The sequence below is a fragment of the Onthophagus taurus genome, chromosome 7 (genome assembly GCF_036711975.1).
Source record: "Onthophagus taurus isolate NC chromosome 7, IU_Otau_3.0, whole genome shotgun sequence".
NCBI classification, from domain to species: Eukaryota; Metazoa; Arthropoda; class Insecta; order Coleoptera; family Scarabaeidae; genus Onthophagus; species Onthophagus taurus.
Genome location: NC_091972.1, coordinates 26,418,953 through 26,433,521, shown reverse-complemented (window position 1 = coordinate 26,433,521; position 14,569 = coordinate 26,418,953).

Here is a 14,569-nt window from a genome sequence, read left to right as displayed (position 1 = left end):
GTGGAAGCCTACCGCGCTCTGGTGAAAATGTTGATGGCTGGTAAACACCAGTACCATACATTTGCCCTCCCCGATGATAAGCCGTTAAAGGTTGTCTTTAGAGGCGTCCCTACCAGTATTGGGGAGGACAGCATAGCTGCCGACCTGAGAAAACAGGGATTCTGGCCTGAAACCGTGAAGCGGTTGCGCCAGGGCTCTGAACGGAGGCCAATTCCCCTGGTTCTGTGCGTCTTGAAAAAGACCGCGGACGCCAAGAGGATTTTCGACCTCAAGACGGTAAAGGGATTAACCATTACCGTCGAGAGCGCTAAAAAGAAGACGGAAGTTGGTCAGTGTCATCGCTGTCAGCGTTACGGCCACTCCCAACGAATGTGCAATGGTGCACCTCGTTGCGTTAAGTGCGCCGGTGATCACTCGACGGCTTTCTGCTCCAAAGCAAAGGATGCGCCCGCCAAGTGCGTCCTTTGCGGTGGCCCTCATACCGCCAACTACAAGGGGTGCCCAAAACACCCGAAGGCGGCGGAAACGAGGGCGCCGGCGGCAGCCCCAAAGGTCAAAGCGACCGTTCTCCCGAAAGCACCTACTCAGGCGCAAAAGGGGGATAAAAAGGCTCCAGTAGTCGCGGCGAAACCCGTGACAGCGGTTAGTAGTCAGACGAAAAAGCCCAAAGGCAACGCTAACGTCGCCCCCAAAGCGAACGCTCCAGCTACCAAGGTAGTTCGGAAAGAGGTCGCGGCGCCCAAAGCTAAGCTCAACGAGCCGAAGCAAAAGGCGACCGACGACCCTCCGAAGCTGTCGAGGTCGCAGAGGAGGCGTCGCAATAGGAGGCTTTGTAAAAGCGGGTCGATCGCGGTGGCTGAAACACCATCACCGGTCAATGTTGCGGAACAGGCGGCGGTTGAACCCCCAACCGACCCCCTCGTCAACATACTGGCGATGATGAGCGAGGTCATCCGGATCGACAAATCCGATAGGGACGCACGAGTTAAGTTGTGCCTCCAAATCATGTCCGAGATGATGAAACTCTTATGATGACTCATCGAAGACCGAGAGTACCTCATTCGCTTGAGTTGGCTTATTGGAATGCCAACGGCCTTGTCTGTAAACAGAATGAGCTTCGCGAGTTCGTCGAAAGGTACAACCTTGACGCGATACTCATCTGCGAAACTCATCTGCGAGCGGGCGACAGGCCGCGGCTGCCCAATTATCGCTTCTATCGAAACGATAGAGTTGGAGCAAGAGGCGGCGGGACAGCCATCTTCGTAAGGACCAGTTTGGATCATTACGAGGATCTGACTCCCCCTCTTCAACATCTCGAAGCTACTACGATTGTGGTACGAATACTATCGGGGTGCGTCCGCTTGGTCGCCGCCTACAATCCGCCGAATCGGCGGTTGTTGGAAGACGATCTAACGGGTGTCTTGGATACGGACAAAGGCGTGGTTATCGCCGGCGACCTAAACGCCAAGCACCCATCGTGGAACAGTCGGATCGCAAACGCGAACGGTAAAATACTGCGGAGTTTTACCGACGAGACGGGCATTGTCACCGATGCCCCCGCCGACCACACGTATTACCCGTCGAACGAAAGGCAACGATCTGACGTTTTGGACGTGGTTGTAATGAAAGATGTCAGACTAGTTCATAGAGTTACCACGCTCAACGAACTTAGTTCCGATCATCTCCCTGTGCTGCTGCAGCTAGGAGACGTCCCGGACGTTCGCGTCCCGGTTGAACGTTCCACTGTATCGTGGCCGGCTTTTACCGACCACATGCACCACAATATGGGACAAATACGACCGATCCACAACGCTCAGGAACTGGATGAGGCTGTTGAACGACTCACGGTCGCTATCGAGGATTCTCTTCGATACGCGACCAACACGATTCCCGTAAAGGACCGTCGATGGGCGCTACCAGCGCGCATCAGGGAACTTATGCGGGAGCGTGATCGCGTCAGACGGACTTATCAGCGAAATTGGGATCCCGATCTCAAAAGACGCTATAACCGTCTGCGCGATGATGTGAGAAGGGAACTCGCGGAGTTCCGATACGCGTCTTTCGATGCCAAACTCGACGCCCTGAACACCGAAGGCGATCACTCCTGTTGGAAGATGGTCAAGGTGCTGAAGGGGAACACGTCACGCATGCCGCCCATTCACGGTGAAACCGGAATGGCTTTCACTCTCGAAGAGAAAGCGGAGGCTCATGCCGATAACTTCGAAAACCAGTGCAGCCCGCTATGCCACGAAGTGGAAAAGCGCGGACGTCGTCGTGTTACCGAAACCCAGTGCGAATCCAACGTTCCCGCAAAATTATAGGCCCATCAGTTTGCTTTCTTGTCTCGGCAAGGTATGTGAGAGGGTTGTCCAGACGAGGCTACAAAGATCCGTTCAAGATCTTAACCTCATTCAGGACGAACAGTTTGGTTTCCGACCCAAACATTCGACCGTACACCAGGTACTGCGACTTGTCGAACACATAACCGATGGCTTCAATCGAAATCAAAGCACTTGTGCTGTGTTTTTCGACGTTGCCAAAGCGTTCGACAAAGTATGGCATGAAGGACTTTTGTTCAAAATACTAGAAGCGGGCGTGCCCCTGGCGTTAGTTCAATTGATCGCGTCCTACCTTGACGGTAGAAAGGCGCGCATCAAATTGAAAGGTAAGCGTTCGAGAGAGCGAATCCTAACTGCAGGCGTCCCTCAGGGGTCGTTGCTTTCACCGATACTCTTTTGTATCTTTGTGAGCGACCTACCCCGTTCTCGGGCACTCAGTTAGCGATGTACGCCGACGATGTGTGCATCTACAGCAGATCTTGGTCCCCCGAGGTCGCCGCTCGTAGACTGCAGGCAGCATCGGACGAACTGCTAGACTACTTCGCAAAGTGGCGGGTCAAAATCAACGCTGATAAAAGTACCGCAATACTTTTTACTCGGCGTAGAAAGAGACCCCCCGATGCGATGGTACTGCAAGGGGACGAGCTCCCCTGGCGTTCTGAAACCAAGTATTTGGGTGTCATTCTGGACTCTAAACTAACTTGGAAAAGTCACATCGAGTCGATGGCGAACCAGGCGAAAGCAGCTCTGGTCAATCTGTACGCTCTGATAAATCGCCGAAGTAAGTTGGATCCTCTACGGAAGATTCGACTCTACAAAGCGGTTATCAGACCTACGATGAAATACGCCTCTTCCGTCTGGGGTTACGCCGCGCACTCGCACGTGCAAAAACTCCAAGTTGTTCAGAACAAGGTCCTAAGGATGGCATTTGATGCACCTTGGTTTGTCAGTAATGCGACACTGCACAATGATTCCCAGATGGCGACCATCGAGGAGTTCATTCGTGACAAGGCCAGTACCGAGTTTACGCGGCTCGAAAACCACCCCAATCCCCTCCTAGCGGGATTAACGGATTACGACGTTGAACACCTTCGCCACAAACGGCCAAGGCTGCTTCTCGTCTGACGATCCAGGAGTCCGACTGTCCTTCCCAATTCCACTTCCGATGTCACTATTAATTAGTGAAAAATTTTGTAATATATTTTCCGTTTGTTTTAGGTCCGATGAGGAGGGTTAGGGAAGAAATTCCAGGTACCTCAAGAGGCCCGTCATGTTCACCGTTCACCATCAGCGGTTAATTCCAACCGAACTCCGAAGCGACAACAACAGCGACAACGATAACAGCGACAACAAGCCAGCACTTCAACCGCCAATTCGAAGACGACCCCTTTCGTCTTAAAAAAACCTTTGAGGGTTTTTTTTTGTACATATTTTGTAAATAAATTATTTCGTTATTCAACAACTGTTGTTTCTTCTTCGGCGCAATCCATCCCCCGTAACAATATCACAAATATGGTCAACAGAATTATCGGAACCAAAAGTGATACAAAGTTCAAACATGTCTCAGAACGGCGTATAGCGTCATAATATCACGTTTTGGGCGCATTTTGTTTTTTATCTCCAACATACTCCAATGTGACATTTGGCATCTGAATATCACCTATATGGTCGACAGAATTACCGGAACCAAAAGTGATAGAAAGTTCAAACAAGTCTCAGAACGGCGTATAGCGTCATAATATCACGTTTTGGGCGCATTTTGTTTTTTATCTTCAACATACTCCAATGTGACATTTGGCATCTGAATATCACCTATATGGTCGACAGAATTACCGGAACCAAAAGTGATACAAAGTTCAAACATGTCTCAGAACGGCGTATAGCGTCATAATATCACGTTTTGGGCGCATTTTGTTTTTTATCTCCAACATACTCCAATGTGACATTTGGCATCTGAATATCACCTATATGGTCGACAGAATTACCGGAACCAAAAGTGATAGAAAGTTCAAACATGTCTCAGAACGGCGTATAGCGTCATAATATCACGTTTTGGGCGCATTTTGTTTTTTATCTTCAACATACTCCAATGTGACATTTGGCATCTGAATATCACCTATATGGTCGACAGAATTACCGGAACCAAAAGTGATAGAAAGTTCAAACATGTCTCAGAACGGCGTATAACGTCATAATATCACGTTTTGGGCGCATTTTGTTTTTATCTCCAACATGCTCCAAGATGACATTTGGCCCCTGAATATCACAAATATGGTCAACAGAATCATCGGAACCAAAAGTGATAGAAAGTTCAAACATGGCTCAGAACGGCGTATAACGTCATAATATCACGTTTTGGGCGCATTTTGTTTTTTATCTCCAACATGCTCCAATATGTCATTTGGCGCCTAATATCACAAATATGGTCAACAGAATTACCGGAACCAAAAGTGATAGAAAGTTCAAACATGGCTCAGAACGGCGTATAACGTCATAATATCACGTTTTGGGCGCATTTTGTTTTTATCTCCAACATGGTCCAAGATGACATTTGGCCCCTGAATATCACCTATATGGTCGACAGAATTACCGGAACCAAAAGTGATAGAAAGCTCAAACATGTCTCAGAACGGCGTATAACGTCATAATATGACGTTTTGGGCACATTTTGTTTTTTATCCCCAACATGCTCCAATGTGACATTTGGCATCTGAATATCACATATATGGTCAACAGAATTACCGGAACCAAAAGTGATAGAAAGTTCAAACATGGCTCAGAACGGCGTATAACGTCATAATATCACGTTTTGGGCGCATTTTGTTTTTATCTCCAACATGCTCCAAGATGACATTTGGCCCCTGAATATCACCTATATGGTCGACAGAATTACCGGAACCAAAAGTGATAGAAAGCTCAAACATGTCTCAGAACGGCGTATAACGTCATAATATGACGTTTTGGGCACATTTTGTTTTTTATCCCCAACATGCTCCAATGTGACATTTGGCATCTGAATATCACATATATGGTCGACAGAATTACCGGAACCAAAAGTGATAGAAAGTTCAAACATGTCTCAGAACGGCGTATAACGTCATAATATCACGTTTTGGGCGCATTTTGTTTTTTATCTCCAACATACTCCAATGTGACATTTGGCATCTGAATATCACCTATATGGTCGACAGAATTACCGGAACCAAAAGTGATAGAAAGTTCAAACATGTCTCAGAACGGCGTATAGCGTCATTATATCACGTTTTGGGGGCATTTTGTTTTTTATCTCCAACATACTCCAATGTGACATTTGGCATCTGAATATCACCTATATGGTCGACAGAATTACTGGAACCAAAAGTGATAGAAAGCTCAAACATGTCTCAGAACGGCGTATAACGTCATTATATCACGTTTTGGGGGCATTTTGTTTTTTATCTCCAACGTACTCCAATGTGACATTTGGCATCTGAATATCACCTATATGGTCGACAGAATTACCGGAACCAAAAGTGATAGAAAGCTCAAACATGTCTCAGAACGGCGTATAACGTCATAATATCTGGTTTTGGGCACATTTTGTTTTTTATCTCCAACATGCTCCAAGATAACATTTGGCGCCTGAATATCACCTATATGGTCGACAGAATTACCGGAACCAAAAGTGATAGAAAGTTCAAACATGTCTCAGAACGGCGTATAACGTCATAATATGACGTTTTGGGCGCATTTGGTTTTTTATCTCCAACATACTCCAATGTGACATTTGGCATCTGAATATCACCTATATGGTCGACAGAATTACCGGAACCAAAAGTGATATAAAGTTCAAACATGTCTCAGAACGGCGTATAACGTCATAATATCACGTTTTATGCGCATTTTGTTTTTTATCTCCAACATGCTCCAATACGACATTTGGCCCCTGAATATCACAAATATGGTCAACAGAATTAGCGGAACCAAAAGTGATAGAAAGTTCAAACACGGCTCAGAACGGCGTATAACGTCATAATATCACGTTTTGGGCGCATTTTGTTTTTTATCTCCAACATACTCCAATGTGACATTTGGCATCTGAATATCACCTATATGGTCGACAGAATTACTGGAACCAAAAGTGATAGAAAGTTCAAACATGTCTCAGAACGGCGTATAACGTCATAATATCACGTTTTGGGCGCATTTTGTTTTTTATCTCCAACACACTCCAATGTGACATTTGGCATCTGAATATCACCTATATGGTCAACAGAATTACCGGAACCAAAGTGATAGAAAGTTCAAACATGGCTCAGAACGGCGTATAACGTCATAATATCACGTTTTGGGCACATTTTGTTTTTATCTCCAACATGCTCCAATACGACATTTGGCCCCTGAATATCACAAATATGGTCAACAGAATTAGCGGATCCAAAAGTGATAGAAAGTTCAAACATGGCTCAGAACGGCGTATAACGTCATAATATCACGTTTTGGGCGCATTTTGTTTTTTATCTCCAACATACTCCAATGTGACATTTGGCATCTGAATATCACCTATATGGTCGACAGAATTACCGGAACCAAAAGTGATAGAAAGTTCAAACATGTCTCAGAACGGCGTATAACGTCATAATATCACGTTTTGGGCGCATTTTGTTTTTTATCTCCAACATACTCCAATGTGACATTTGGCATCTGAATATCACCTATATGGTCGACAGAATTACCGGAGCCAAAAGTGATAGAAAGCTCAAACATGTCTCAGAAAGGCGTATAACGTCATAATATGACGTTTTGGGCACATTTTGTTTTTTATCCCCAACATGCTCCAATGTGACATTTGGCATCTGAATATCACATATATGGTCGACAGAATTACCGGAACCAAAAGTGATAGAAAGTTCAAACATGTCTTAGAACGGCGTATAACGTCATAATATCACGTTTTGGGCGCATTTTGTTTTTTATCTCCAACATACTCCAATGTGACATTTGGCATCTGAATATCACCTATATGGTCGACAGAATTACCGGAGCCAAAAGTGATAGAAAGCTCAAACATGTCTCAGAAAGGCGTATAACGTCATAATATGACGTTTTGGGCACATTTTGTTTTTTATCCCCAACATGCTCCAATGTGACATTTGGCATCTGAATATCACATATATGGTCGACAGAATTACCGGAACCAAAAGTGATAGAAAGTTCAAACATGTCTCAGAACGGCGTATAACGTCATAATATCACGTTTTGGGCGCATTTTGTTTTTTATCTCCAACATACTCCAATGTGACATTTGGCATCTGAATATCACCTATATGGTCGACAGAATTACCGGAACCAAAAGTGATAGAAAGTTCAAACATGTCTCAGAACGGCGTATAGCGTCATTATATCACGTTTTGGGGGCATTTTGTTTTTTATCTCCAACATACTCCAATGTGACATTTGGCATCTGAATATCACCTATATGGTCGACAGAATTACCGGAACCAAAAGTGATAGAAAGCTCATACATATCTCAGAACGGCGTATAACGTCATTATATCACGTTTTGGGGGCATTTTGTTTTTTATCTCCAACACACTCCAATGTGACATTTGGCATCTGAATATCACCTATATGGTCGACAGAATTACCGGAACCAAAAGTGATAGAAAGCTCAAACATGTCTCAGAACGGCGTATAACGTCATAATATCTCGTTTTGGGCACATTTTGTTTCTTATCTCCAACATGCTCCAAGATAACATTTGGCGCCTGAATATCACCTATATGGTCGACAGAATTACCGGAACCAAAGTGATAGAAAGTTCAAACATGGCTCAGAACGGCGTATAACGTCATAATATCACGTTTTGGGCACATTTTGTTTTTTATCTCCAACATGCTCCAATGTGACATTTGGCATCTGAATATCACATACATGGTTGACAGAATTACCGGAACCAAAAGTGATAGAAAGTTCAAACATGTCTCAGAACGGCGTATAACGTCATAATATCACGTTTTGGGCGCATTTTGTTTTTTATCTCCAACATGCTCCAATACGACATTTGGCCCCTGAATATCACAAATATGGTCAACAGAATTAGCGGAACCAAAAGTGATAGAAAGTTCAAACATGGCTCAGAACGGCGTATAACGTCATAATATCACGTTTTGGGCGCATTTTGTTTTTTATCTCCAACATACTCCAATGTGACATTTGGCACCTGAATATCACCTATATGGTCGACAGAATTACCGGAACCAAAAGTGATAGAAAGCTCAAACATGTCTCAGAACGGCGTATAACGTCATAATATCACGTTTTGGGCGCATTTTGTTTTTTATCTCCAACATACTCCAATGTGACATTTGGCATCTGAATATCACCTATATGGTCGACAGAATTACCGGAACCAAAAGTGATAGAAAGTTCAAACATGTCTCAGAACGGCGTATAACGTCATAATATCACGTTTTGGGCACATTTTGTTTTTTATCTCCAACATGCTCCAATGTGACATTTGGCATCTGAATATCACATATATGGTCGACAGAATTACCGGAACCAAAAGTGATAGAAAGTTCAAACATGTCTCAGAACGGCGTATAACGTCATAATATCACGTTTTGGGCGCATTTTGTTTTTTATCTCCAACATACTCCAATGTGACATTTGGCATCTGAATATCACCTATATGGTCGACAGAATTACCGGAACCAAAAGTGATACAAAGTTCAAACATGTCTCAGAACGGCGTATAGCGTCATAATATCACGTTTTAGGCGCATTTTGTTTTTTATCTCCAACATACTCCAATGTGACATTTGGCATCTGAATATCACCTATATGGTCGACAGAATTACCGGAACCAAAAGTGATAGAAAGTTCAAACATGTCTCAGAACGGCGTATAGCGTCATAATATCACGTTTTGGGCGCATTTTGTTTTTTATCTTCAACATACTCCAATGTGACATTTGGCATCTGAATATCACCTATATGGTCGACAGTATTACCGGAACCAAAAGTGATAGAAAGTTCAAACATGTCTCAGAACGGCGTATAACGTTATAATATGACGTTTTGGGCACATTTTCTTTTTTATCTCCAACATGCTCCAATGTGACATTTGGCATCTGAATATCACATATATGGTCGACAGAATTACCGGAACCAAAAGTGATAGAAAGTTCAAACATGTCTCAGAACGGCGTATAACGTCATAATATCACGTTTTGGGCGCATTTTGTTTTTATCTCCAACATGCTCCAAGATGACATTTGGCCCCTGAATATCACAAATATGGTCAACAGAATCATCGGAACCAAAAGTGATAGAAAGCTCAAACATGTCTCAGAACGGCGTATAACGTCATAATATCACGTTTTGGGCGCATTTTGTTTTTTATCTCCAACATGCTCCAATACGACATTTGGCCCCTGAATATCACAAATATGGTCAACAGAATTAGCGGAACCAAAAGTGATAGAAAGTTCAAACATGGCTCAGAACGGCGTATAACGTCATAATATCACGTTTTGGGCGCATTTTGTTTTTTATCTCCAACATACTCCAATGTGACATTTGGCATCTGAATATCACCTATATGGTCGACAGAATTACCGGAACCAAAAGTGATAGAAAGTTCAAATATGTCTCAGAACGGCGTATAACGTCATAATATCACGTTTTGGGCGCATTTTGTTTTTTATCTCCAACATGCTCCAATACGACATTTGGCATCTGAATATCACAAATATGGTCAACAGAATTAGCGGAACCAAAAGTGATAGAAAGCTCAAACATGTCTCAGAACGGCGTATAACGTCATAATATGACGTTTTGGGCACATTTTGTTTTTTATCCCCAACATGCTCCAATGTGACATTTGGCATCTGAATATCACATATATGGTCGACAGAATTACCGGAACCAAAAGTGATAGAAAGTTCAAACATGTCTCAGAACGGCGTATAACGTCATAATATCACGTTTTGGGCGCATTTTGTTTTTTATCTCCAACATACTCCAATGTGACATTTGGCATCTGAATATCACCTATATGGTCGACAGAATTACCGGAACCAAAAGTGATAGAAAGTTCAAACATGTCTCAGAACGGCGTATAACGTCATAATATGACGTTTTGGGCACATTTTGTTTTTTATCTCCAACATGCTCCAATGTGACATTTGGCATCTGAATATCACATATATGGTCGACAGAATTACCGGAACCAAAAGTGATAGAAAGTTCAAACATGTCTCAGAACGGCGTATAACGTCATAATATGACGTTTTGGGCACATTTTGTTTTTTATCTCCAACATGCTCCAATGTGACATTTGGCATCTGAATATCACATATATGGTTGACAGAATTACCGGAACCAAAAGTGATAGAAAGTTCAAACATGTCTCAGAACGGCGTATAACTTCATAATATCACGTTTTGGGCGCATTTTGTTTTTTATCTCCAACATACTCCAATGTGACATTTGGCATCCGAATATCACCTATATGGTCGACAGAATTACCGGAACCAAAAGTGATAGAAAGCTCAAAAATGTCTCAGAACGGCGTATAACGTCATAATATCACGTTTTGGGCGCATTTTGTTTTTTATCTCCAACATACTCCAATGTGACATTTGGCATCTGAATATCACCTATATGGTCGACAGAATTACCGGAACCAAAAGTGATACAAAGTTCAAACATGTCTCAGAACGGCGTATAGCGTCATAATATCACGTTTTGGGCGCATTTTGTTTTTTATCTCCAACATACTCCAATGTGACATTTGGCATCTGAATATCACCTATATGGTCGACAGAATTACCGGAACCAAAAGTGATAGAAAGTTCAAACATGTCTCAGAACGGCGTATAGCGTCATTATATCACGTTTTGGGGGCATTTTGTTTTTTATCTCCAACATACTCCAATGTGACACTTGGCATCTGAATATCACCTATATGGTCGACAGAATTACCGGAACCAAAAGTGATAGAAAGCTCAAACATGTCTCAGAACGGCGTATAACGTCATTATATCACGTTTTGGGGGCATTTTGTTTTTTATCTCCAACATACTTCAATGTGACATTTGGCATCTGAATATCACCTATATGGTCGACAGAATTACCGGAACCAAAAGTGATAGAAAGCTCAAACATGTCTCAGAACGGCGTATAACGTCATAATATCTCGTTTTGGGCACATTTTGTTTTTTATCTCCAACATGCTCCAATGTGACATTTGGCATCTGAATATCACATATATGGTCGACAGAATTACCGGAACCAAAAGTGATAGAAAGTTCAAACATGTCTCAGAACGGCGTATAACGTCATAATATCACGTTTTGGGCGCATTTTGTTTTTTATCTCCAACATACTCCAATGTGACATTTGGCATCTGAATATCACCTATATGGTCGACAGAATTACCGGAACCAAAAGTGATACAAAGTTCAAACATGTCTCAGAACGTCGTATAGCGTCATAATATCACGTTTTGGGCGCATTTTGTTTTTATCTCCAACATACTCCAATGTGACATTTGGCATCTGAATATCACCTATATGGTCGACAGAATTACCGGAACCAAAAGTGATACAAAGTTCAAACATGTCTCAGAACGGCGTATAGCGTCATAATATCACGTTTTGGGCGCATTTTGTTTTTTATCTCCAACATACTCCAATGTGACATTTGGCATCTGAATATCACCTATATGGTCGACAGAATTACCGGAACCAAAAGTGATAGAAAGTTCAAACATGTCTCAGAACGGCGTATAGCGTCATTATATCACGTTTTGGGGGCATTTTGTATTTTATCTCCAACATACTCCAATGTGACACTTGGCATCTGAATATCACCTATATGGTCGACAGAATTACCGGAACCAAAAGTGATAGAAAGCTCAAACATGTCTCAGAACGGCGTATAACGTCATTATATCACGTTTTGGGGGCATTTTGTTTTTTATCTCCAACATACTCCAATGTGACATTTGGCATCTGAATATCACCTATATGGTCGACAGAATTACCGGAACCAAAAGTGATACAAAGTTCAAACATGTCTCAGAACGGCGTATAGCGTCATAATATCACGTTTTGGGCGCATTTTGTTTTTTATCTCCAACATACTCCAATGTGACATTTGGCATCTGAATATCACCTATATGGTCGACAGAATTACCGGAACCAAAAGTGATACAAAGTTCAAACATGTCTCAGAACGGCGTATAGCGTCATAATATCACGTTTTGGGCGCATTTTGTTTTTTATCTCCAACATGCTCCAATATGTCATTTGGCGCCTGAATATCACATATATGGTCAACAGAATCATCGGAGCCAAAAGTGATAGAAAGTTCAAACATGTCTCAGAACGGCGTATAACGTCATAATATCACGTTTTGGGCACATTTTGTTTTTTATCTCCAACATGCTCCAAGATGTCATTTGGCGCCTGAATATCACATATATGGTCAACAGAATTACCGGAACCAAAAGTGATAGAAAGTTCAAACATGGCTCAGAACGGCGTATAACGTCATAATATCACGTTTTGGGCACATATTGTTTTTTATCTCCAACATGCTCCAAGATGACATTTGGCCCCTGAATATCACATATATGGTCAACAGAATTACCGGAACCAAAAGTGATAGAAAGTTCAAACATGTCTCAGAACGGCGTATAACGTCATAATATCACGTTTTGGGCACATTTTGTTTTTTATCTCCAACATGCTCCAATATGTCATTTGGCGCCTGAATATCACATATATGGTCAACAAAATCATCGGAACCAAAAGTGATAGAAAGTTCAAACATGTCTCAGAACGGCGTATAACGTCATAATATCACGTTTTGGGCACATTGTGTTTTTTATCTCCAACATGCTCCAATATGTCATTTGGCGCCTGAATATCACATATATGGTCAACAGAATTACCGGAACCAAAAGTGATAGAAAGTTCAAACATGGCTCAGAACGGCGTGTAACGTCATAATATCACGTTTTGGGCACATTTTGTTTTTTATCTCCAACATGCTCCAATATGTCATTTGGCGCCTGAATATCACATATATGGTCAACAGAATTACCGGAACCAAAAGTGATGGAAAGTTCAAACATGGCTCAGAACGGCGTATAACGTCATAATATCACGTTTTGGGCGCATTTTGTTTTTTGTCTCCAACATGCTCCAATATGTCATTTGGCACCTGAATATCACATATATGGTCAACAGAATTACCGGAACCAAAAGTGATGGAAAGTTCAAACATGGCTCAGAACGGCGTATAACGTCATAATATCACGTTTTGGGCGCATTTTGTTTTTTGTCTCCAACATGCTCCAATATGTCATTTGGCACCTGAATATCACATATATGGTCAACAGAATTACCGGAACCAAAAGTGATAGAAAGTTCAAACATGGCTCAGAACGGCGTATAACGTCATAATATCACGTTTTGGGAACATTTTGTTTTTTATCTCCAACATGCTCCAAGATGACATTTGGCCCCTGAATATCACATATATGGTCAACAGAATTACCGGAACCAAAAGTGATAGAAAGTTCAAACATGGCTCAGAACGGCGTATAACGTCATAATATCACGTTTTGGGCACATTTTGTTTTTTATCTCCAACATGCTCCAAGATGACATTTGGCCCCTGAATATCACATGTATGGTCAACAGAATTACCGGAACCAAAAGTGATAGAAAGTTCAAACATGGCTCAGAACGGCGTATAACGTCATAATATCACGTTTTGGGCACATTTTGTTTTTTATCTCCAATATGCTCCAATATGTCATTTGGCGCCTGAATATCACATATATGGTCAACAGAATCATCGGAACCAAAAGTGATAGAAAGTTCAAACATGGCTCAGAACGGCGTATAACGTCATAATATCACGTTTTGGGCACATTTTGTTTTTTATCTCCAACATGCTCCAATACGATATTTGGCCCCTGAATATCACAAATATGGTCAACAGAATTATCGGAACCAAAAGTGATAGAAAGTTCAAACATGGCTCAGAACGGCGTATAACGTCATAATATCACGTTTTGGGCGCATTTTGTTTTTTATCTCCAACATGCTCCAAGATGTCATTTGGCGCCTGAATATCACATATATGGTCAACAGAATTACCGGAACCAAAAGTGATAGAAAGTTCAAACATGTCTCAGAACGGCGTATAACGTCATAATATCACGTTTTG